Raw genomic sequence first — 26,989 nt, 5'->3', positions numbered from 1 at the left:
TTGGCACTTTGAGTTGTTTCCTGAAGAACTTGAGAAGACTGATTGATGAGAGTACTTGGCTTATGCAGAGAAACAAAGGAGGAGGAAGAAAAACAGGAGAAAGCTGGCTTATGTGGTCCAAATAGCTCTCTATATGAAAGGAGTCAATATAATTTCAGAAAAAAACACCCCGATTCCAAGTCTTCTTTGTAAATATGAATTAAAACACAGTCCATAAATTGCCAGTATTTTCACTGTACTTTAACCTATAGAATTCTGCAGCTTTTTAGGGTGAAAAACCCACTGCTTCTGCTAAGTGCATCCTGAGCCCTGTTGGAGTCTCTGCCTGAAGCTTCATTGTCAGTGAGTGGATAATAAACAGCGTTATGTGGTGTGTTGATCAGTGGCAGTTACCATATGTTGCGGTCCTGACTAGAAGGCTATTGTAGATCTAGGAGATAATGACCCACGGGTATAATGGACCGAGCCAGATTTCATGGAGTCCTGATTCATTAAGAGGCAGACAGGCTAAAGCAAGGCAGTGGGATGCACTCAAATGTAACACCAGGAAGCATCTATAGTGAAGATGAAAACACGACATTAATCTTGCCATTTCTCACACCTTCTGGGATATATATATATATATATATATATATATATATTTATATGCAACCTGTGCTATCGGAAGCAGAAAATGGATGGTGAATAGAAAGAATATTCATATTCTTGAATAGAAAGGGCTTCTGCTACTGCCCTGTTCTACTCCACTGGGTACACACAATGTAGCTTTGTATTAAACCCCCATAAAGCACTATTGCCCTCCTAAGTTCATGGCTGTTCTTGAAGACTTGAGTGGTATTCACACTAACAGTGTTTGAACAATACAGTCGCGCTGTTTATTAGTAGTTATGTAAAGTAGTTTGCAGTCAAGTAATTAGATCAGGGCTGTGGACCGGATTTAGAGAATCAGTTTTGTCTCTGAATACTGAGGGGAGCAGAGGAGAAGCTTGTGGGGATAGAAAATAGTATTAAGCTAACACTACGTCAGTTTCTGGGTTTATTTTTCTAATCGCCAAGTTCTTGTTTATAAAATGCTTAGAAAAGCAGAAAGCAAATTCAATGCCTGCTCTTGTTTTCCCCTTTTACTCATTTGATTTTCTCAGAACTATGGTGTGATGCTTTCTGTCTAATGGCTGGAGACAGGGAAGGAAAACCTCTGATCTGTTTTTTTATTATTATTATTATTTTTTATTTTTAATAACACCCCATTCAGTGCTTGAAAAGTGTTTGTACTCAAATTCTGATGTTTTGTTTTGTTCATGGGCAGCATTAGATAAGGAACTTCTGAAATCTTCACAACTCACAGTTCAGACACTTTTGTAGAGGGAACTCTTTCAGCATTTTGATGATATTTGCATGGCTGCTTTCCTTAGCTCCTTTCTGCAGACCTCTGCAAAGCAGTCTCTCACACTCCCAGAATTTCACAGGCCTCAGACTGAAGATAAGCCCCACAGACCTTTACCTGCCATCCCAGGTGAGCTATACTTTCAAGTAGTCTCCATGTCTTTTCTTATTATTCAGCTCTTCTCATTCTATTGAATTTGCAAATATTGTGCCCCCCTGGTAGGCTGGTAGAAAAGTAGGGCTTAATACATGCTTTGGACACTGACCACATCTCTCTCTGGACACCTTCAAAAAATGGTGGTAAACAGATATGGAAAGGTCAGAGGATAGAACTGTCGGTGATGCAATGATGTCACTTTGTACTGTTGTTTTTCAGTAGATAAAACAATACACTGTCACCTTTACATGGTTCTTTGATATACTAAACAGCATCTTCTTCCATTAATTTCTGTGGGAATAAAGTGCACTCAGTATAATGCAGGTTTGCAGTTGGAGTCAATGGGAATGATTTTTTTGACCTCAGTTTGCTCTGGATCAGGTCCATGGTGTCCAGCAGTGAATTTACGGTGCCATCTAAGCCCTGCAGAGTATGCATGAGTCATCTCCATGGTACTGAGGCAATCTCAGTAAATAAGAAGAGACAGCTTCTTTCTCAACAGGTGAACCAAATCCCCAAAGTAATTTTTTTTTTTTATTTTTTTTTTTTCCCAAGGAAGCAAAAGGTTAATTTGAAGTGCTTGTGGCCTTCCATGAATCAAATGAAGTAATCCCATGTCTGAGTTTTAAAAGCATCCGTAAATTAGCAGGGTGTAGTGTATAGATCAAAAAGAGGGTTATCAAAGATTAATAAAAAGAGAGAGAAGAGGGAGACGGAGGAAACTCTGCTAGAAACTCTCTACCATAACTCCAACTAAACATAAAGTACAATTCACTTATTTCTGGTCCAGTTAGCATGCACTATACTATAAACCCCAGGGCAACAATACAAACATATCAGAAGGGAGAGAAAAAATCAGGCATTTTGAGAATGTGGATAATAAAGTCTGTGAAAAATAAAATGGGGAATGTGTTGAATAAAGGAGAACACAAAGAGAGAGAAAAAAAAAAGCAAAAATATAAGAAAAAAGTCTCTTGGCTATTTTTATCCCATTTAAACCCTGGTTATTTTTTAATGCCAGTTCTATCTGAAAGGCAAGTCACATAATGAAAAGAAGTGTCAATGGAAAACCAGGATTTTTCTGGAAAAAAACATTCATTAGATGGAAGGAATACCTGATTTCTCAGAAAAAGCAAACAAACTGGTCACACAAAGGAAAAAGGTTGTATCACAGAAGGAGCAGTCAAGACCATGAAACCAACTCATTTTGTGTTTTCAAATGATGGTGGAAATTCTCCAGGCCGGCCATATTAAATTGCCATGCATATGCAGGGTTTGTTTATGCCTCCTAATCTTTAGCTATTGACTAATGTCCTCTTCAACCGCCTATGCTTAGTGTCAAACAAGTATGATAACAGCTTAGTGTTAAACTGTATGACAGCTCATACTACCCATTTACCCAGGAACTGGATGGCGTTTAGGAGCTAAGGTATAAGGCAAGCAATGAATATTGAGTACCTGTTTTCACAGTGGAGGTGTTACAGCAATCCCCACGCCAACAAAGCTTTAATCTTACAAATTCTTGACTATGCCTTGTTTGGTCTACTTGAGCAGAAGCCATATTGTCTCATCAAGATGGAGACTTTCAGCCACAACAGAACAAAACACCACAATTATGCTAGTGAAACACTGCATTTCTATTAGGTTGCATGTTTGCTCTGGTTAAAATTTTACTGACGTGAGCAGTCTTTGAGAGCACAGTAATCTGTGTCAGCAGGCAGCAGGTAGAAGAGCAGAAGAAGATGGTGAGGAAAACAACAAGACTGTATAAAAACAATTGCAAAACACTGCAGGAAGACAGAGCAATCTGATACCTCTGTTTTTTCATGGATAATTATTTATGGTTTAAAAGCACGGAAGGAAAACTTTGAGTTGCAACAAGCAGATCAAAACTCACACCTCACAGTGCCTGTAAAAGTGCCAACGTGCCAAGACTCCAGCTGCACCAGGGTCCCAGACAGACTGGGGGAGTGTCGGCAGCACTTAGCACTCAGCTGCTATGCTCTATGCCATGCCAAGGTGGAGCGGTTGTGCACTAAATACGAAATCTCTGTATTTCACATTACCACGAACAGGAATAGAGCAATTTCATGGGAGAGAAAATAGGTGGCAAGAGAAACAAAACACACAAAAAGCTCTGCATATTTCATGGCATCTCATTTTCAGCCCAAGTCCCAGTACATAATGGTCTGATGTATCTTCGTATTGAGACTTTGGCTGTAACATCACAGAGTACAAGATTCTGGGCTGTTTTTCACACAAAGCAATCACTTTCTCTAGGGCTTGATCTTAGCAAGCAGATAAAGGCCTTGATCCTGCACAATCTCATGTGTAAGCTGTTGGTACACACCAGCAGAAGGAATTTGAGGTCTGTGTGCCTGCAACACTGCATGATCCTTGCCCATTTTCCCCTTTTACTCCAGCTTATCTGAGGTCTACTGGTTGTCTGCCACTTTGTGGTCAGAGACTGTGCATCTCCTATCACTGCAATTTGTCTAGAAAAATAGATGGGCAGTATTTTAAATGCTGTGCAGAACCTGTCTGTGTAGCCTGCCTCAAACACTGTGTTTGTGGGTGTATATGGGGCAAGCCAGTCAATACCTTAGTTAAACATGTTTATCAATAGGGAGATCAGCCCCCTTAATAATGCTGACATTTTTGGGCAGAGGTTGCAAATCTCCATCGTTGTAGCTTTGCTACATTTTCAGTGTATCTTGTAACTTACTGCAGATGAAGCCTGTGCCATGCTATTTTTTGTCCATCACTGGGAGTTCTTTTAATGACCAAGAAAAGGATGGCCTCTCCCTCCTCCAAACATGTTAATAGAGAGCTGATCTAGTGCCTGTGTAAACAGGACAGAAGTGTCCTCTTGCTAAAATGAGCATTGGATTGCATCCTGAAAGGAGGACTAAGCAAATCTCAGGCAGCAGACTGTTTAGGCATATTTCTTTGTTTGCTGTTGAGCTTGCCTGCAAACTGCTGGAAAACCTGGACTCTGTAGTTCAACTGTTATAATTGTGCAGATTGAAGACATTTTGGCGAGTCATTGACTTGATTAGTGAATATGTTCAGCTTGTTTTCCTCTAATATCATGCTAATTTATTGCTGAAGCATCATATTTGATTGTTTTATGTGTCAATAATTAAAAATAGTAATTTGAATATGAGACTCAGTGGTGCAATTAGAAAGCTGTATTAGTACCTGGGGAAAATATAAATATAATGCAGCACAATGGAGTTAACAGGTTATTAAGTTTTTTTTTAAAAAAAGCTCTCAAGTCTGTCATTCAGTTGTCCAAAATATGATGAATAACAAATCAAAACAATTGTCCCTCATAATCATGTTACTATCAAATTAAATTAAAATTTAAACAACTTTCTTCTCAGCATGGGGATTCGAAAGCTTGGAAAAATGCAATATTTCAGCATTCCTGTTGATGTTCTTTGGCTTCTCCTTCACTTCAGAGAACAACCAAAAACTGAACTATAAACCACTATCAACTTTGTGTTCCAAGAAATGGCTTTTTCTAATTTTTTCTAAGTAGGTATAATTACATTAATGACCAGTAATCACTTAAATAACTAAATAGGCTAACTCTGAATACACTGAGATTTCACTCCTGGTATTTTGAACCTGCAGATAAATCACTTGGCACTCTCATTCTACAAGGTAACAAATATTAACCCTAATTTCTATAGAGTAAGTCATGTTCCTGGTCTCTTCTGGGCCTGCACTGAATCTATAACCACTGTGGTATTAGACATTATGCTGCTACAGGACAAATATTAGGGCATGAAACATTTTCTGGTGTATTTTGGATATAATACAATAGGAAGAATCTACCTGCTGATAAACATCTATTAAAACAGCAATAGTATAGTACTGTTTACTTTTAGTCTGGGATTTTCATTGTTTCTAAACTTCTATTTATTTATTTATATATTTTCTTTCTTTCTTTCCACAAATATATTCACAGCACAACACTCATCTGGAAAGGAGTGTTTGTTATTTAGGTTGCTTGTGATCACCAACCTAATTATAAAACCTCAGTCATACAGCTAGGGAAGAGAAATTATATCTCACAAGGTAGACATCCAAATACGCAATGCTCAACGTGTAGACAAAGCCAACACTTTCTAAAGGGGTACAGGCTAGACTAGGCCTAAAGTATGCTTTGTACACCTGTGGAAGACGCAAAAACCATAAACATCAGATTTGCTATGGGAATGTTCTTCAAAAGAGACCCTTCAATCCATTCCACTTCCCTCATACTGAAGTTCTCAGTTGTCCAACAGCTGCTGCTTGTGCAGCTTTTGTTTGGAAGGCAAGTTTGGAGCAAGAAAGACGTCTGCAAGGGCAAGGATTCCATGGCATGCTTTGCAAACGTAAAGATGCTAATGCCATTGACATAAAAATGCCTAGTGTGGAAGGCTGAAGTAATATTTCCAAAGGCATATTAATGTTACAAGAGCAGAAATGACATTGAAATCCCATATGAATATGTCCATATTGTAAATGTGGCTTTTATGTTCAGATATTTAAACAATGTGAGTTTGATGCCATGCTGCTTCCTCATTTCACCCAAAATTTCACTTATGCGCTATTATAATCTTAGCTCTAAGGTGTCTAGAAATATTTTTGAAAATTACATGTAAATACCCCTGAGATTTTTACTCCTCAAAACAAAGTAGTTTGCAAAACAGATTCTCAGTTTTGGAAGTGTTAATGGGGTCTTTTATAAAGGAAATGTTTATTTCTGTTTTATTTGTAATAACAATGAAATATAAATTGAGCAGGTGTGATACAGCACAGAGAAAAGCCCTGATTTGACAACCTTAAATAGTTTCAATCAACAGGAGCATTCAGTGTATTGCAGAATGAACTAATGCTTCCTAGAACAAGTACTGATGGATAACAGCTCACAAATTTAGAGTGACACATCTCCACTCTGATTATAATTGCCACCAGCTACCTCTGCAAAGTGAAGATCATGTGCCTATGTGTTTATACACCTGCTAAAAAAAACAAACAAACAACAATCTCTTTCTCCTGTTGTCCTTATTCAACTGCACAGCTGATACTCTTTAACTAAGGAGGGCAAAATAGTCATAATTATTTAATGATTAGAAATGGAATATAGTGCAAGGACATTGTACTTGTAGACATTTTCTAATATGGAATAATTTAAAAATAGATGTGAAAAAACTAGAAATAGGCAGGCATTATATGAACTATTGTGTGGTTACCTCTGGAGTGGCTCTCTATCTCCAATTACATACATGATATATTTTTGTGTAGATTAATTCTCTATTTGATGTACATGTATGGTGTCTAGGTTGATAACGCCTTTTACAATGAATAAACTAAGCTCAGAGAGTTGTGATCTCCCACTCACCTTACAAATACAATAAGAATTCCAGAAGTCTTTATTGCTGAGCTAGCACTTGCTAGTAGAAGCACATTATTATCAACAATATTAATTCTATGTTCAGAATTAAAACCTATTTTTTATTATGAGCTGAAATAGAGTTCAGTATGTTCCTTCTTATCATTAATAACTTTCCATTTTAACAGTAAAAAATTTTACATTTGTGCAATGAGTTAAGAATTTGTTTTGGGCTGAACTTGAAAAAAACTGAATATTTTGAAATTAACCACACACACAAAAAAGAGAGGAAGTAGTTTTATCCTCGAAATGCTCCATTGCTTTGTATCCTCAGGATTGGACATGGTCTCTCCTTTTTAACTTTCTGTGGCATATTGTCACATATACTAAAATACACTGTTTTAAAAAGTTTAAAACAATGGTTGTTGAAAAAATCATGTACTCTTGTAATGTCAAAATATTCATTCAAGAATGTCAAGAGGCTTATAGGGGTCCTGAGCAAAGATACGAGAAAGCAGTTCACAGGCGGTGAATATTTTGAAAAAGAAACACGCAGAATTCATTTGTCCTACCCAACATGACCGATCAGTAGCCTGATTCAAAGGCCATGCAATCAACCTGGAAAGCTTGCCATGGCTGAATACGTAGCAAATTAGTTGGATAATGGTAGTTTAGTTTGTATGCTCTGGGAAACAAAACAAGAGCAAATAAATACTCATTTTATCTTAATAAACCTAGCAATAAATCTATTAACTTCTTTTTAAAAGTATATCAATGATCTTGAAAGTTCAAAGACAATCTTCTGTAAATTGTATAAACACTACTCATCCCAAGGTATTGTGTAGCTGAAATGTTGGGTCTTGCCTCAGCAACCGTGTATCTAGAGATATCCCTTTTGTTACTGTTTGTTCTTTCAACAGAAATAATTTGTTTTATATTAAGTTCTAGCAAATTGCCCTGCTATCTTTGCTGTAGGATGAGTTCTTCCAAATTACATGTGCATGTAGGTTTGGAAAGGTTTACAATGATTGATGTGGTACATTGTTTGTGCATCAATAAGCTGAGATTGCTACATGTGATTGTTTTATAACAATTACTGCAGATATTTTAAGGACAGCTTTTCTTGTTTTTGTGAAATCTGTGCTGCAAAAAGAAGCAGCAGACTTTTGAAAAGACCTTATGATTATGACTAAATAATCTTTTCGGAGATATTTAGATTCCAGCTTGCACCTGCTTCTTTCAGGAGAAACTAGTCTTTCTAAAGTTACACATCGCACATATTTTTGTTTATTTTCCTTTCCCAGTCTCCAGTCCCACATTTGTATTTGCACCCCTGTTTCAGGGAAGGAGTTACCTGGAGCAGAGGATGCACACAGACTTTCTCTCTCTGTCTACCCTCTGATGATGGGTAGACTCCTGGCTTTCATATGGAATCACTCTTTCAGCTCCTAGTCATGCTCTGCCAGAAATATTTAGCATGCACATTTGTATCTTTTCTTCTAGAATACTTACTCACTTCTCACAAAACTGTCACACCTATCTCAAATGAAAGTATATGCCCTTAGGAGTAGGACTGTCTCCAGAGGGAGTGAGTCCAGATTTTCAAAGGCTGAGTCATTCCCATGCTGGCTCTGGCCACAGGATGTCAAGCTTGCTTTAGCATTGCACCAGGCTTCACTGAAAAGGCTTCTTTAATCTATTTGTGTTTTATTCACTTGACAGCTTAAAAGGAAAAGACTCTGTGTGCTCCATTTCTATGGATTCTTACAGACATAATACTGTCTCTGTGGTCACCTTCAGGGGGTCCTGGGCAGCCCTGGCCCAGATGGTGGTGGCCTCTCAGTTCACCTGGAAACCAAATCTGCACTCTATAATCTGATTGCTCAAAATCAGAGGTAGGTTGAAAGCCTTACACATAAAATTCTGACTGAGCTTCAGAGGAAAAAATGTCCAGTGAATACAGTGGAGGCAGGATTAAACCTGAATTTTTGCCCATTCTGAAAACAAAACCAGTGCCTGTGTGAGTGACATCAATTTTCTGCTGTGTGCGCATACAAAACTTGCACCTCTTGAGTAAGGAAGTGAGCATCATGTTTATTTTATGCCTAGAGGCCAAGCCAACCTGCTGGCTCCTGAAGATGTACATTATATTGATTCCTTCCTGTAGGAATTAATGAAACTTTGGGAAATATGATAAATGATATAGAGTGATTTATGAATGTCCATCACAGTTAGTCATTTTGCTCATTGAGGAGGTTCCTAGGGCTTATAAAGGCTGCATTTGCAGGTTCATTGCCTACTATATATGAACAATAAAAGTCCTGTTTCATGCTGGAAAAATGGCTTGATAAAAAAATAAAAAAAATAAAGGAAATGTCATAAGGAACATTTATAAACAACTTCAGTGTTAAGCTGTGATCTGATAATGGCCATTCAGAAAAAAGAAACTGCCATGCTGGAGAGAGAATAGTCCTTCAGAGAAGAGCACTGATATACAATAAAAAACAGTGCTCATATTGTGGGTTGGAAACTTTCTCTTTGACCCTCCTTGCTATAAAGCTTGATCCTTCAGTCTCTGATCTCTCACACTTGGAGTCAGTGGGAGCTTTTTGATCCTATGGTTAAATGCATCACAGGACTTTGCTGGAACTAATCTTTGGCTCTGTGTGTCAAATTAGGCACACATTTGCAAAGGAGTGACAAGAGCCCAGAGCCTGCCTGAATTAAAACATTTAACTTTGAATCATGGAGGAGGACTGCTCATGCATATTTGCTTTCGTGAAAAGATGAATGACTTTTGTAAACTTGATAACTATTTTAATTCCCAGGTAGGCATTCAGGGATTGTAGTCATACTTGCAGTATTGTATGTGCCCCAACAAATCCAGCCACCCTCACTTCCACAAAAGCATTTAAAAATTGTTTTCTAGACCCGTAAGTCAAATATACATACCCAAAGGAATGCCCCAGATTTTCTTCTGCTGTTTGGCAGAGATGTTGGCATCCCTTCTCTTATTTTTACTGTAACTCTAAAACCTTTTCTAAGAGTCACCACCTACCTGTGATCAGGCATGAAGATTTCCACTGTTTATCCTCATCTAGAAGTACGTTTCTGAATTGTTTGTCTAATTTACTGTATTTCTAAACAGGATATACTGAAAGCCCAGAGTATTGGGGCCTTCATTTGTATTTAGATTGCAGACTTTATCACAAACAAATATGTCAAATAGTAAAATGGTAAAAAAGACAATATTCTACCTGTCATGCTTGCTTCCTTCCCTTCGACGTAGTAGGGGATCGCAGTCTGAGCTCCCATGAGGTTGTCTAGGCAGCATATCTGCATAGAATATTGTCCTGATTAACTTTGCAAAGGAAAACAGGACTTCCTGAGATACTATTCCCCCTTTTGTCATGGAGCTTTGGGCACTGTGTTCTTATTCTTTGAAACATGAAGTTGCATAGAGGCAAATTTAGAAAGTAGCGCTGCATTTTGAATTTCCGCTTGATCTAACATCCACTGGGAGATTGAGCACATCTTTTAATTGTTTGGTATTTATTTAAGGAGGGATATGGCAGCTTTGAAAGGATTTACCATTTACAGTACACATCCCCACAGTGATGTTCAAGGGAGGGGCAGGGCAGGAGGATGAGTGACACCTTCCTACTTCTGTGCCTCTTCTTAAGCAAGTTGTGGTACTTCTGATACCTAAGAGGCTGAATCACATATAGCCTTTGCACCTGCTTGGTTCTGCTAAATTATGTTATTTGTAACCTGTTTGGGCAATTAACTGTTGTCCAAAGAATGTTATATAAATGCTGACTGATTTCATTGCTGTCCTAGTTCCTTTAATGAACTGATTTTGAAATACGTTTCTTAAGCTTCCTTGTAGTTAATAAAAATTACTTTAATAGCTAGACCCTACTTCCTACCATATAGGTTTCTCAGTCCTAGGATCCATTAGAATAAGTAGAAATGGATATAATGGATATTCATAAAAGCTTACTTTGATTAAAACATTGTATGAAGTTGAGATACATTGTGAGTAAGATCAAATCAGATAAAACCTGCCAATAACTGACTTTTTTTGTCATCAGACTTTGACTCCAGGTCTCTGTTTTTGCTCCAAACCCTACGCTGTGAGTAGGGCACTAAGTCAATGAGGCTTAGAAAGGATTTTTTAGATGAAAAAGTCATCTTTAATTTCAGTTATAGTGCCTGTTGATCCTCAGAACAAATATTAACTCCTCTAGAGATGCCATAGCTTTATGAGCAGAAAAGCTCTTCTAAATTACATTATATACTAACATAGTCCTTAATAAGATGGTATGAAAAGTTAAATATGATCATTGGCAGAGAGACAGACTCTGGTGTTCATAGCAGATCTATATGGTTTTAATTTTGGTGGCATTTATGGTTAAATGCTATATGGTCTTTAATGTTCCATGAGTTTAAAGACTTAAGGGCACTTGCAGGCAGGTCACTTGAGGGCAGGGAGAGCTGTGAATTTTGAAGCTGTGCAGTAAGGTCTCTGTGCCTCTACAGCCTGGAAAGAACCTAAATACATTCTTGGTCCATTTTGGGGCTTAGGAAGCCCTACAAAGCAGGGATCTCTTCCAGGAGTCATAGAGCTATTAGAATCCTGATTTTGTTGATATCAGGTTTCCTATAATATTCCTGTTGATATTACTATGTAATGCTGAACCTGTCTGCGGCTTCCTCAAAAAGGACTTTCTTGTATGCAGAACTACGCCAAAATTCACCAGAGCAAATTTGTAATGCCTGTATTTTTGGCACTTTCTTCTTCAATTTTGAGGGTTCTTAATATTTAAATGAAGTGGTATTTCTCTTATTGGTGCTGAGAAAGAGTGGGCATTATTGCGATCTGTGTATTGTAAATTATTGAACATCGGGAGGTGAAACCTAGTTTCTGTATTAAGAAAATGAATTTCAGAGATACAACAACTGCAGGTTGTCTTGTGCATTGTAGCCATGTACAACTGGCTGTTGTAATGGCCCTTTTCTTTTAACCTTTTCTCTCTTGTGATTTGTGATCTTTGTGACCACAAGGTCACTAGAGCTGAAATTTTGACCTTGTTCGGATAGATAACAGTAGAGAAGAAATTGTCACATTCTCATTCACTCTCCCTCATACAAGCAGGGGATGCTATTATTGTTATTTCTGTACAGTTTCCCATATTTTAAATAAATGTGCTCTATGCTGTCAGATGCAGACTCTATTTTTATAGAGTAAAATATGATCAAAGCTGCTGTAACCAAAAAACACAGGGGCAAGCCAACTTTGTAGCAGAGGCAAATTAAAGATATAGCTCCTTTTGTGAGTAGATGCCACCTGGTGAGGTTTCTCATGCAAAAGAGTTATTAAATCGTTTTGAATTATTGAATTAAGATGGAATTAATGAATTACTTCTTAAACAGTAATATTGTATTGGTCTGAAAAGAAGGCCTAGGTTTAGAGTGTCTAAAAGAAGTAGACACTTCTTGTGTCTACTTAATTTTCAACCTTAATTTATATATAGCATACAGCAAAAAGTAACTAAAAATATAGCCTCGGTGTGTAAGTTGACTTTGTTTCACTGATGCTAACAGATCTCTGCTACTTTGCTTTGGTCCAGAATTACAAGTCTATTTATATACACAAAAGAAAGGAAAAAAACAAAACACAAAGTTTAGCGTATTCACAATGTAAGAGGGGTTAGGGGAACAGCCTCAGCTGCAAGGCCTTTTAACTTTCCCCTCTGTTTGTCGTATGTATCAAGACATGCTGATGTGTTCACTCTGGGATTGTGCCGTGTATGCCATGGCATGTACCCAGTGGTGTGCACACCATGCATGCTGTGCTGCATACACTATGGTACATACAGCACACAGGTTGGTCTTTGTGTGCTACGTACACACAGCACGTACATGCAGGTAAACAGGACATCTTGAACCCAGAGCCTGGCCCCTGCTTGGGGGAACACCTGGTGGGACAGGGAAGACCAGGTTGAGGCTATAGTTTGCTTTCATTCATGCTTCTTACCAGCTGATAACAAGGTGTTGGAAAAGCCCCTTGGGAGGACTGCTGCCGTGATGGTGTTCTTCAATTATTCATGTCCATGCTAGGCAATCTGATGTGTTCTCAGGGAAAATGCTTCTGAACAGCAGCAAAGCTTCTGTCTTAGGGATTTCTGGAAACAAAATAAAAACAAAACAAACCAAACCAAACAAACAAACAAACAAACAAAAAACAAAACAAAAAAAAAACAACACAAAAACACCAAAATCAATCAATCAAACAAAAACCCAAACAGAACCAGTTCTCAACCCCTTCAGGATTGGATTGCTTTATTACACTCATCAATGTCCTTAAAATTACATCATTGCTTACCTCGCATTTAGTAAAATCAATCCTACAGAGCTTGTTTCATTTGGGGCTCAGCATCTTAAGGCAATTATTTGCTAATTTTTAACGTTAAAAAGTAAATGTAAACACTTGTACTGTAATATCAAGGCTTGCTCTTTTGCTTTTCAAAGTCTTGAATTCTTAGTGACATGTCACAAGATCTGCAATCCTATAAAGTTCATATCAGAGGTCCAAACTGCACTCACATGGGCAGAATGGAGAAAAAAATGTGTTTGTGACTTATAGGCTATGTACATTTTCTGTCACAGGCAGTAAAAGATGAAGCTGATTTAATCAAGAAGGGTTCTTCATGGCTGCTAACTGAAGCATTCCTGGATTCACTGCATAAAACCACCATGGGATCAATGAAGGCCATTTCTAGCTCTCATTTATGCAAAATGCAATTTTTTTTTATCATTGTATAACTTACATAAGAGGATCAAGCGTAACTTGGGCATCTGTCAGGAATGGCAGCAGCACCAAGCTCCACTTCTACAGATTTTCTATTATTATCCATCACTTTTATTTGAGAAGCCAAGTAAAGCCAAGTATGTAGAGGCAGGAATGTGGGTGCACCCTGCTCACTGAAAGGTTTGCAATCCAAATGTATGACTGACAAAGAATGGAAGAAAAAAATAAGATATCCATATTTCCCAGCTCAGAAAGTGAGGCACAGAAAAGGCAGGAAGATATGGGTAAGGACACTGGACAGAATTTGGCAGAGTTGGGAGGAGGGACCTGATGCTGGGAGTTCTGATGCAAAAAGCTGTGCAATCAGGCAATATAAACACTGTTTATTAATACTGTTTTCTGAAAAGGCCTGGAAAAAGACTCTCATCCTGATGCCTTATCTTAATCTAACAGAAGATGCTTCTCTCATATTTTTAGAGCATTAGCCTACCAATCATCCTATACAGGAAAGGTGTTGTCCTCCCAGAAGAGAGAAGAAAATGTACAAGCTGCAGTGAAGAGTTTCTTTTTTTTTTTTTCTTTTTTTTTTTTTTAATGGATATCAACTTTTAAAAAAATGGATATCAACTTAAAAAAATAAATCTTAATAGGAAATTAAATAATTTGACTTGTATTTAGGAGAACATAATGTTTATGTGCTCTTGCTAATAGCAAGATGCTATGCCTGTTACCTTTATCTCATGTTGAAGATTCCAGTGAGATAAATTTTATGGAAACAAAAATCTATGAATTGGATCCTGTTTAAAAAGAGCTAGGGCTTTTAAGTATGGCAGAAACACAGTCCCAAGTAACAGGCCTGTGCCGTGCTGCCAGACAACCTCAGGGGATTTATCTGTCTTTCCACAACTGCAATTTGACTGTGTCTAAGTGCACACTGAAGGGGCACCTTAGTGTCTCTGACCTCTCCTGTGAGCCAGCAGTAATGGTTAAAGGACTGTGCGGGGAACCTCCTCAAGGAGCCAATGTTGAAAACTATCTGTTAACTATTTGTCCAGTTATTTTTTCAGCCAGACCACCTTCACTTGTCAGACAGCTGCAGCTTCCTCTGTTATCACATTGTTGCTCTATAGGTAGGGCAGCAAGTGGCAGGATAGGGTTTCCCTCTCGGTAGCAACCCATACTTAAACAAGATTAAACTTATCATGAGGACACAGCCAAAAGCTCCACATCTTACATACAGGCAGTACCCAGCACACTGCAGGTACTAACACGGAGGAAGTATTACTATGGAGATGATGGAGGTGTTTTCAGCAGGGGCTCTGGAAGGAGTAATCCTCAGCTAATTTTGCAGCCCAGTGATGTTCAGAGAAGCCTACATGGCTATGGACTTTGTCTGTGTTCCCCATAAGCATGGTGTCAAGAGATTTTGTGAAGAGCACAGGATCCTCACCATCCATTATGGGCAGAGAGAGGAGATCTGAGTCATCTTACTCACTAGTCTAAGCAGCAGGATGTTTTCCTTCATGTAGGATGACAATAAGCAGTACGGTATATTTTTCCCGTATATTTTTCCCAACTTCTGTTACAGAATTTTTATCTGTTGTCATTAAATAGGGAACCATCCATCAGGCAAACGTGAAACTTCTCAAAATACCATAAAAGCCAGAAAAAAAAGGGTGCAGGAAGATATATAAAACTGTTTGTTTAATTTTTCTTTACGTCCAAAGCGACTAATTGATTTTAAGCAATGTTTTATAGAAATAGTTGATATCCAAAGCAAAACCCTCATGAAACAAATTTCAGCACAGATGGTATTTTGGTTGCAATTAAAAAAGTGGCATATAGTAAATGAGAAGTGGAGAAGATTTCAAATCTAATCTAGTAAGCCTTGAAAGACGGTTGTAAAAACAACAACTTTTTACATGTTCAGAAATTAGAAAGCTGGCTTCTGGTAGAAACAACACAAAACCTGTCCTTCAATGTTTAAATCTGCCAAAATGAACTAAGGAAACAGGGTAGGTTTGGGACTGAACCTTAGAGAAGTGAAAGCGGATAGTGGGTTATTTTCTGAGTATCAGAAGTAACCCCCTAAGTCTGTGTGTACTCATATTCCTCTTATTTTCTGTGATTTGGAATGTTCTTGAGGAACGATACTGAAATGGTGACTATGTTGATTTTCTGGGTAAAGGGAAGGGCCCAGGCTACTTTTGTGTCATGGAAAAAAACATTTTCATGTGGTACACCCTGCTCCCTTCAAGTAATCATTCTGAATTAATATCCTATTTATATAGTTTCTGTTATTCATAAGCTCATAAATATGAAACCAAGCACCAAAATAATAAAGTGCAAATATGCTGTATATGGAAGAGGACATAACAATGAAGAGCAGTACAGAATTAGAAATAAAGACTGTAATAGTTAAATAGGTACCACTGGAGAATCTGCACAGACAGAACACTGTTACCGCTGTCTCTCGAGCAGAGAGGCTGGGTAGGGTTGGTCTTCACAAAATGTCCTGGGCTAACAGTAATACCAAAGGCTGAAGGTCTACAAGGCTCAAGGGGAAGACCGGACACATTGTTGGAGGGGAAATCCAGAGGATGTGACTAAGTGCAAAGAAACCATGCACAGCTCCTGAAGTCCCTAAGCTACGGATGATTGGCAGCTGAGGGACTATTAGAGTAGTGTCAAGCTTCTTGCCATGGTCTTCAGCTCTCCCCCAGCCATCTGCCTTTGGACACTGCTGGAAAGAGGTTACTGGATTAGACAGATCTTTGATCTGACCCAGTCCACATATTCTCCTGTTCAGTGACAGGAGAGGAGCATTGCAAAAGCACTTAACAGCAACATTATGGTTAGCCAAAAAGTTTGTTGTCCTTCTGAGAGATGGGCAAGGTTGATGTTTCACAGAAATGGGCGGATTTCTGCAAATGATCAGGAAATAGATTGAATATTCAATAAACTAAAAAATTTACCTTTCTTTAAGTACAAGTAAGTTCAGTTTGGAGCTTGATAGGTATCCACTTTGCATGCATGTGATTGAAAGGCTTAGATTTTGATGGAGATAAATTAATTCAAGTTCATTGACTCCAGCTTTAACAATGATATTCTATCATAATATATTCATATTTTCTACTGAGTCTCCATTAACACTCTTTCTTTTACCTATTCTGCTGCTGCTGAGGGATATATTATTTTCTGCAAGACTTTGACAGGCACAGACAAGCATCTGCAATGGGAAATCCATCACTTCTCATTATCTGTAGGTTTTGTTAACTTTTCTAAACTAAATCTCAGGGCAGACCGAGATTCACATTTTATTCTTATTCCATATGGATTCTGCAATGAAACAACAATTAACACAGTGTCTGAAAGGCTGAGGTTACTGGTCTCAAGAAGACAGCATTTGTTTTGGTTTCAGGATCATTTACAACTTCAGTGATAATGGAATCTGACATCTAATGTAATTATTCTCCAAATAAATAATTAAACTGAGAGAGAAAAGCAGGGCAATTTTAACTATTTATAGCAGGTGTCCTGAAAGACACTAATGGCGATGATTTTTTTTCTTTAAGAAAATGGAGTTCACAAGATCTCTACAAGATACTATAAAGGATGAAGGAAGACAGCAGGGGGGTTCCCTGTGCTTTCAAGTAGAAGTGGCAATCAGTGCCACCCATTTCATTAAGGCCTAGAGATCACTACTGAAGAACCAATTTTACCTAATGGTGTACCTTACACTAGCCTCCTTTTGTATTTATTCACTGAAAAGGAACATGTCTGTTTGTGAGTTACATTGCTAAATTTCTGAGCCCAAAGCTCTGTGCTGTACTGTATACGGCTGTACCAGTAAGTAGGAGTGACAGCATGAAGTATTTCTGTTTACATCTGAGGCAGTTACCCAGGGATCTCTCTATGGCCACTAGTTATCTAGTTGGTATCACAGGTAGAAGTCAGGATATGATACGTCTGAAGAAATGTAAGCATCCATTTTATGTTAAGATAGCACTCACTAGGTCTCCACTGAATAGAAAAGAAGGCCAGCATGAGGACCTTAGATGTAGATACATACACTGGAGGTTCTGCAAGGTGTAATATTTGCATTTCTACCTTATTAAATCAAAAGGAAAAAAAAAAATGTCTCAGTCTCTGGGAAAGGGAATTTTTCTCTGTAATGGACAGTAAAACGGTGCCCTGAAGAGTGGTTAGAGTATGATAAGAGCAAAGCCTCCATCATTAGGATCTTTAAGTTTTGTTGTCTTTCAGTACCACAGGGAACTTCAGAGCAAGTCTGGTCACCTTTGGTTTCTTAACTTTTTTAGGCAAACCATCACTTGATAATTACTATCAAGCAGAATATGAGAACGTTTAGTAAAACCAGTGCCCTCTTGTTTAATCACAAATACTTTGCCAAGAGTTCCTTCTGAATTACAGCAACTCAGCTTTCAAATTAAATCTGACATCTAACCTAGCATTTGAGACACTCAATATATAACTTTCTCTAGAGAGAAACTGTCTGTTCAGTTACACTGCTGCTGCACCAGCAGTGACCTACCAGGAGAAGGAAAACTCCTTGGCAGATAGCCACCTGCAAAGCTGCCTTTTATAGCGTTTGAAAACTGGAAAGTTATCGATCCTGGGAAATGGTTTCAATCTGCTGTTAAAAATGATAAGAGCTGGCAGCGTGGCTCAAAGCCCTCCTCAGCACCTACAGAGATCCCTCGGTATCTCCTGGACATCGGTGGAAGTGTAACCAGCAGCCATAGTCCAGACAATCCACCTCTGTGCAACAACCCACTAACATGTGCATCATCAGAGGTATCGCCTGTGTGCACTGCACTGCTGCTGACCTGTCTGCAGCTTCAAAGACAATTTGTGCCAAGGGAAAGAAGGGGAATAAGCCCTTTGGGTTCCCCAAACATTTCAACTTCCATAGCAAAATTTATACCGTGAGAAAACTCAGGAAGCCCCGGCAAAATGCTAACCACTGCAACATGCTGTTGGGAGCTCTGCATGTGTTTGAAAGATGCTGGTAAAGGCCTGAGTCAAAAGGAGGGTTGCTGCCCACGGCTCACACTCACTGCAGCACTTACCCCAGCAGTGAGCTCATGGTTAGAGGACCAGGATTTGTTAGGACAGCAAACATGCTGCATGCTGCACATGGCAGGTACGAAATGAGGACGATAATGTGGGGACTCCCACGTGCACAGGGCCTGTGTGAGATTGACCTGGCCTCGGATTCAAAGTTTTGCAAGTTAATTTGATGCTGAAAGGCTCAATTTGCTTTTGAGGAAGCACTGTAGAAAGCAGCAGTCATGCAGATAGGCAGAGCTTTGCATTTCCAGCCTTTTTCCCTCTTGCGGATGATTTATAAGCACTTTAACCGTTAGGGGTCAGTTATTACTCCCACCTTAATTCCTTTCCAGGTAAGATCATAGTTCTGGGCTAGCAGTTTTCTCCTTTGACTTATTTTATCAGAACTGGCCTGTTAATTAGAGCCAGGGTTTGGCTCCCTTTACTGTGAAATATAATTCTGTTATCAGTGCAACCACATTCTGCCCTAGGTGATTTCCACTTTGGCTTTAATCCTTTTTTTTTTTTTTTTAATCCCATGAAATAAAGAATATTTCCTTACTTGGGTAAGCAGGATAGCCCTTTGGTCTAAATGGAGTTCTTTCATTTTGAGATTTCTGATATGCTAAACCTCTGTGAAAGTTTGATAAAAGGTAACTTTGAGGCTTTTAATTAATTATGTACAAAAAGTTGACAGTACTCTACTGGGAGGTGTTCCTAATAATCCATGCATGTAATATAGTGGGAACATTGTTTATAAATATAAATGAATCGGAAGGTTTGTAACCTTAGAACAAAAGAAGATGAAAAATCAAATCACGGCTGGCAACCTCACAATTAAATGTTCTAAGATTAAATGACCTACTTGAAAGCTACAATTTTATCTTTGTTTTCCAGTAAGTAGAGGAAAAATAATCCTTTTAACAGCTCCTTAAAGCGCTTACTGAGAGTGAAGCAAGGAAATATTGTTTTTAATATTTCATATCTCCCACAAATGAAAAGACACGCTTTTATGGTTCAGTCTAGCTGGAAAACGCTTAGCTCATATTGGGCTGACAGGGAAGGGGGAAAAGGGGAAAGGGAAAGAAGGTGTCAGCAGGCCAGATATAAAGCAGCGATGAAAGGAAATTGAAAGTCAGGGGTAAGCAAACGAGAAGGGGGTCACAGCTGTGAAAGACGTAAAAGTAAGGCTGTCTCAAGGGAAAGGGTTAAGAATATTAACAAAACAAAATGAATCCAAAGGAATAAAGGAAAGACTAATCCACAGATTCAATTCAATTCTGTCACTGCGGCACTTGGAGGACTCGGAATCCTATTACCATTGGCTGGCATGGATTAAAGAACCACACCTTAGCACCACCAGTATTTCACCTCATTTCCTTATGCTTAGCCGCAGCAGAACAGCCACCTTCTGGGAAAGGTACGGCGCATTGGCAGCATGCAACCAGGTCACTTATAATCACCAGTTTGCAGCGACTTCTTCAGCTCTAATCAGCTGGCATCATTAAAGGCAGCATCTCCAACCTGAAAATTACGCTTCTGTCTATTCTCATTAAATTTAAAAAGCAGCACCTCAAGACTGTTGAAGCCAAAAAATAGGGAAAAATCTCCTTTCTGGTTTCCTTCTGTCACTGCCTGACTGTTTCAATGAAGGGCTCAACTTCTTCGCGAGGTTACTGCTCTAATAAAGGTCAATACATGGCATGAAGTGCCTCAAGAGCTCTGCAGGGAGAGAATTTGGCAAAGTGAACCATGCTTCTCTCCCTGCTGCCCTTTGCAGTGAGGAAGTAACCGCGTGCTGTGGCTCTGCACCAGCAGAAAACACGTGCTGGGCTGCTGTGAGCTAGCTGCCAGGTGGACGAGGGGCATTGCCACCCTTACTGCAAAGTGCTGCCTTCTTTCCTGGAAAGACCCTTCTGAAACTTTTCATCTTGTAAAGAGGTGTTAATTTTACAAGTCAGCCAGCTCGCCTTAGGACTTTCTATTCTTCTTTGTGACAGCCCTAAAGTTTGAGAGCCTCAGGATTACTTCTAAACACTAATTTCCATAGAAAATCATTTAAGAAAGACCCATGATTTTTTTTTTTTCTTTTTCTTTTTCTGCCTAGAGAACAAAATACCCAAATAACACACTGCCTCCTTCCCTCTTCACTTGCACCTGCAGCACACCTGATATGATTTCAGTAACCAAACACTCCCAGGAGCCACACTGCAGTGTTTGCTGCCACTGACCAATGGACCAGCAGAACAGGGAAAACACCTTCCTGTTTTGGAAGAACACTGAAGAAAGAGTGAAAAATAACAGTGCTAACGCTTTCAGCTTTGTTTCCAGTATTTTGGATGGAACTGCTCATTTAATAAATATCTGATGTTACGTTTGATTTCAGATGCGATGTTCTGGTTGGGATCCATCTCCTCATTTCCATTTGAGTCACAGTAACATGCAAAGCGCCAGAGATGCGCAGCAGGCTGAGAGCGGCGGGCACCGAGTTAATCTCCAGCACGGCGTGGTTCCTCGCGCTGCTCCGCTGGTTGCTCCCAAGAGACTTTCAGTGGTGCGGGCATTGTGGCTAACGCTTCAGGGCTACACAGAAATAGCTAGGGACGGTGCGCCTTGAAGCTCTTGATGTTTATTTAACAGCTGGCTATTATTAGATTTATTTATCTATTTTAAAAATGCAAATGTTTGACAAAAAGTGCCTTGTTTGAGATTTCTGCTTTGGAAACCCAGAAAGAAACGTGTGGGGGCTGTTTCATGACTGTATTTTTAACCTTCACACAGAAAAGCTGAGAGGCAAATTTGCACTTCAAACTATAGCTGGAACCAAACCACCCACATACAGAGATAATAAAACATCAAAAGGCCCGTGAAATATGCTGGCACATGTATATGTGTTTAAAAAGTGCGCAAAATGAAGAAACCAGGAACATGCAACTAAAGTTCTTTTCTAGCTGGGGTATTAGTTATAATAAGCAAAGCATGCAATTTCTGTAGTATTTACCCCATGCTCGGCTGACATGATATGGTAAAAATGAATGTTTTTTGTAGTATTCAGATTGCTGAACATAAGCATATCTTCTAATAGGAACAGGAACATTAAACGAGACAAACGTTACCCAGCTCATTAATTCTATTTGGCCTGAAAATTATTGTGTTTTGCTCTGGGGAATATATCGAGATCTTCAAGCGAAGGTTCCAAAAGTGCCTAATGCAAGCATCGGTACTGCTCACCATCTGAAGACTCAGCTCTGCTGCTTAGACACAGAAGAAGCTTTTGGTTGACGTCTGTCTCAGCAGCTTTGCTCTGCAAACAAAGCCCTCTCCTTTTTGTGTGGCAGCACTTGGAGAATTAAACTTGTGCAGGGTGGGCAGGTGGAGAGGTTGCCCAGTGCAGAGAGCTCACAGGGCTGCTGCCAACATCCCTGCCCTAGCCAAATCCTGTACAGAGAGCTATGCCTCTGCATCAGAGCTCTCATTTCGAGGTAGATATGTTATCAGACGTGAGGCTGGAAATAACAGCGCTCACTTGATGGGCTTTTCTTTGGTATAGGAACAAAGGTACTGAACATCTCTAGCTGGTATTCATTGCTATTTTTATATCAAAGCTTCCTTATCTACTTGGCAAGTGATTCAGGGATTTTCTCTCTCTCCTAGGTGCCCCTGCAATGTGTTTGTTGTAATCTCTCACATAGCCTCATTACACATTTTGCTCCACATTAATAAGAAATGAAGAAGTCGGGTTGCATTAGTTCTCTTATCTCAGGCAGCTCTTTTCAGAACTCCTACCCAAAAAGTTAAATGCCTTCTTTTGACTCCACTTCTTTTGTTTCCCTTTCCTATGAGCTTTCCTCCTCCGCTCTGCACTCTCTGAATCTGCTCTGTGACCAACACTGACCTCCCCAAAGCTTTTAACAAAATGATGAAATAAGCTACTGCAAGATATCATACATATATGCATACATAAGCATCTTTCTTGTACACATATGTATACCTATACTTCTGCTCAGTTCTTAATCCTTTTCTTACTGACAATTCTTCCTCCCTCCCCACCTTTTTCAGAAAGTGGCTTTGCTTTATCTGCCACAGCAGATGATGGGAGCTGCGACGATCTCTCATTAGCAGTTCTGCCAGTATCTACTGGCCGCAGTCAGCTCCATTCTGCTTCCTGCAAAGGCCAGCTCTGATGCTGCTTTTGGCTCTGCTGTTAAAAAATTATCTCTGATGCTGATGACTTCAAACTCACAGGAAACTGAGATAGGCAGAAGCTGTGATATTTGGATTTGGATTTGAAGTCCTACAGAGATCAGGCTACCTTGGATCTGCCTGGTATCATGATAAAGGTTGCAAGTAAAATAGGAATTTAGGTAACTCTCATTTCTAACGTTCAGGTAGTTCAGAAGCATTTAGTTTAGCACCATGGCCTTTTCTAAGAAACAGCTATATTTTTGATTAACCATTTATCAATCTTTGAGTTACTGATTAACAAATATTATCTTTTGCAAAGGGACGGAGAACACTGCTGAAGTGAATCCTTTGTGAAATTTTAACATGGTACCTTTTTGGTCTCAAAAGGTAAAAAAGAGTAATGCCACGTTTTCCTGTAATACACAACATCATTTCCAGATGCCTCTGACATGATCTCAGACAACGTGCTATCAAAGGGGAGGTGGGAGAGCGAATTAACAGCTCTGACCCACCTGCCTCAGGTGCCTTGCACTAATGTGTTTTGCTTCTCTTTGAAGCTGGGAATCCCATATAGACGCACAGCATGTTGTACACCACACGAAGCACCTAAAGCTGTATGTACATGCACCTGCAGTGAAATCCTGTCCCACTGACTGTGGGCATGCAGCTGGGCACTGATGCCCTTGAGCAGCAGCCACCCCTCTGTGGCAGCCTGATGTGTTGTGCTCATCCCCTGGGGCATTTTTGTCCCACAGGTAGCATCTGGGTTGTGGGGGCACAGTGGAGTGGCAGTGGCAGCACTGAGCCTTGAAAGCCACAGCTTAGAACTCAAAAAGGCGATATACATAATGCTGTAGTCCCCACCTATATAAAAGGGCTGTATAAAAGGGCTGCCATACAATAGGGAAAAAACAACTTGTCTCCCTCTTCTGAAGGTTAAGTCCTAAGCCACCATCCTTCAGGTATCAGCAATGGCAGACAACAATGGGGAGAGGGGCATCAGCTTTCCGCCTATTCACTTTCAGATTTTTTTAAAAAATATTTTATTTTGCTAGAACTCACACTAAAAAACTCTCTCCTTTGTTGCTGCTGATATGGAATAGCCTCCAGCATCCTGCAGTGAGCTACGTGTGATACAGCTTCGATCCACAACACATTTCCTGTCTCACTTCAGTTCCTCTCCATTTTCTTTTAAACAGCGAGTCAATAATCACCACTCCTGGAAGGATTTTCTTTTATATGTATACTGAAAGTATGCTTTTGACCAGAGTCTTCCAGTGCACAAGAGTGAAAAAGGGGACAGGATGTTGGAGCTTTTCTCCTCCTTTCCAAGAGCTGCAGGGCTGGCACTGCCCAGCGCTATGCCATACAGTGGGTTGGAGGTCTGTGTCTTCCTGGGTGTGCATGTCCGAAGGCAAGGCTGTGAAGGACGCTGACCTTCCTGAAGCAGATGACTAGGACCCAGCTACTAGCAACTTTTTTCTGATCTTCCTGCTATGCTTATATATTTTATCATTCATTTCTAAATATTATCTGTGTAGTCGGTACCTCCATTACAGTTTCAGAAGGAGTTGTAAGATGCACCAGCATGAAACCTCATTTGAATCCCTGCCGATTACCCACGTGTACTGCTTCTAAAGACACAACTGCTGTCTTTTAATATATCATAAAACTGCATTTATATTAAAAGAGAGATTTAAATTTTGTGTTAAACACCTTTGGAGGTGCTTTAATCAGTGCTTTAAACACAGGTTCAGCAAGTACTGGAAACACTGCCATTCCTAAACAGCATGTAAAGAGAACTGTGGGACACCTTTATGTGTGTGTGTGTGTCTGAGTGTGTGTAAAATTATACTATGCAGATTTGGGGCAGTTTTCCCTTTCTTCTGCACGGACCCAGAAACACCTTGCTATCCTGTTGGTCATTTTTGAGTGTTGCACTTAGTAACGGAGTGAAGTCTGTGCTATGGGGAGAGGTAATAGCAAGCTGGGGCACAGTTTGCACTCACAGATGTCAGACTGCTTTCCGAGGATGGATGATTTTTATTTCCCACAGTCTTGTTCCCTATGTTTGTACAAAAGGAAGAGAACACCCAAAATAATGAAACCCCCCACTTTTGAAGAATTTAGGGTTATTACTACAGTGCTGAGATTGTGAGGCCATCTTCATTTCATGTAAATATTAACCCCGACAGAAAATGGAAACATTTATTCCTATGGTTTTGTCTTCAAGTCATGACTGAAGTGGCTCATTACATGAGCAAGTTACGAGAGCATGTCTGTAACCTTTTGCAGTTTCATTTGCAGTCCAAAAGGTTTACATGCTGAAAAACCAGAAAATTCATGTTCCAGACTATATTTGGCTGTATTTAGTCATTTTGGTCTTCTCCCCACTCAGATCAGCTGGCTTAAGCTTCTGGTTTGGCTTCACGTCCTCCTTTCCCAACAGAGAAAGAAGGGCCCTACCACTTCTGTGAACAAAGTAAATGTCAAGTAAAGGGAGAAAAATGAGTGAATAACTATTTGAATAAGTACAGAAGAGAAAATCTTGTGCAATTTTCTTACGGCATTTCTTTGCTCTTGAGATGAATTTTAAATAACAGGAAGTAATTCCTGCCTGGGCTTTACATAAATGATGATTTATATCTTTTTGCCTCAAGTCAATTCCTGTGATATATAGATGAATATGTATCAATATTTGTGCAGATATATGCACAATAGATGATTCATGGCTTATTTATTAAAAATGGATTCTTGGTGTAACCATTTTCTAAAAGTTGTCATGTCCTCCCATTCATCTCCTGCTCCTTCATCCAGCTCTTTCCCTCTTAACAAGCTATTTTATTAAAAGAAAATATATTAGGGAATGTTCTGGAGATTTTTGTTAAGAGGCAGTAACAGATTAAGCTGTTTTTATGCTTTCGATGTCAGTGTACGAACACAATTCTGTAGACTAAGTCAGTTCTAAAGGAAGCAACAAGTCTGGCAGGGGATTTTAACTGGCAAATGACTTCCACAAATAAAACAGTCCCAGTAAAACATAGCTACACTGTCCTCTGGAATATACCAAGTCCTGAATGCAGTTTTATTCAAGATATGAACCCTTTCCTTCACTCAGATGGCTTGTGGGAAAGAAGAGTGAATAAAATTAAGCCTTACACTAAGTGTTTTTCAATTAAGGGTCCAATTAAGACTAGAATTGGAAGAGCACCTGACTGCTTCATACCTATTGTGGTAGGTATAAATAGTTACATTAAGACCTGCTTCCTCTTCCTCATTTTTATATTGGAATATTTAGGAGATACTCAGGCAGGGGTGGAACTAAGCAGCTCTGGGGGCTGGATTCGGTGGCACTGTGCTCTTTGCCATATACCACTCTGATTAATAACTGGTGACTGGCCACAGCTGGCGAGGTGGCTTTTTGTCCTTCGGCAGTGTGTCAGGCATCATCAGGGACTTTTGGATCAATAAGAAGCCACCATATCCAAAATCTGGTGTTTAACTGTCAGCAGCATCTGTACTTCATACCCAACAGCACTGGCTAGAAAGCTGGATTTTTTATTTTTATTTTTATTTTTTTTTTCTCATTGCAGGAGAGAAGAACCAAATCAGATAGGGAAGATACAGACTACATGATATAAAGACTGGATTTATCCATTAATATTTAACTGCCTGATTTTAAAATTGTGCTATATAGTGTACAGTTTCATGAAAAAAAAAAAAAAAGAAAGGAAATCTAACTAAACTATCTCTTCATTTCAAAAAACAAATGCTTATTTTAAACTGTTAAATAGAACTTGAGTCCCTGGAAATAATTTGGTTGCCTTCTGCTCTGCTTTTTCTATTTCTTAGCTTGACATTTTACATTTGACATAGTCAGTGCACAAATAAGTTGCACATGTTTATTCATTTTATCCTGTGAACACAGTGACACAGCTGATAGAAAAGCATTCTGGTATTGATGTGAAATTAGCTCTACGAGCATTTCATT

At 39.2% G+C, this 26,989-nt stretch overlaps 2 long non-coding RNA genes across 2 annotated transcripts in view; one reads left to right on the top strand and one right to left on the bottom strand.

Annotated features, from left to right (window-relative positions):
• LOC106017808 (uncharacterized) overlaps positions 1-26,989 on the bottom strand; it is a 498,210-nt gene that overhangs the window by 23,232 nt on the left and 447,989 nt on the right. The window contains exons 7-8 of the long non-coding RNA XR_011810505.1: positions 12,967-13,114; positions 10,184-10,262 (exon numbers count right to left, since the gene is read on the bottom strand). This is a non-coding gene — a long non-coding RNA (uncharacterized lncRNA). The remainder of the gene's footprint in view (positions 1-10,183; positions 10,263-12,966; positions 13,115-26,989) is intronic.
• The window catches only part of LOC140002886 (uncharacterized), a 49,800-nt gene that overhangs the window by 13,221 nt on the left and 9,590 nt on the right, over positions 1-26,989 (top strand). The gene's annotated exons all lie outside the window — the stretch shown is intronic.

The sequence above is a fragment of the Anas platyrhynchos genome, chromosome 7 (assembly GCF_047663525.1).
Source record: "Anas platyrhynchos isolate ZD024472 breed Pekin duck chromosome 7, IASCAAS_PekinDuck_T2T, whole genome shotgun sequence".
Classification (NCBI taxonomy): domain Eukaryota; kingdom Metazoa; phylum Chordata; class Aves; order Anseriformes; family Anatidae; genus Anas; species Anas platyrhynchos.
This window is presented reverse-complemented; position numbering and strand designations above follow the sequence as displayed.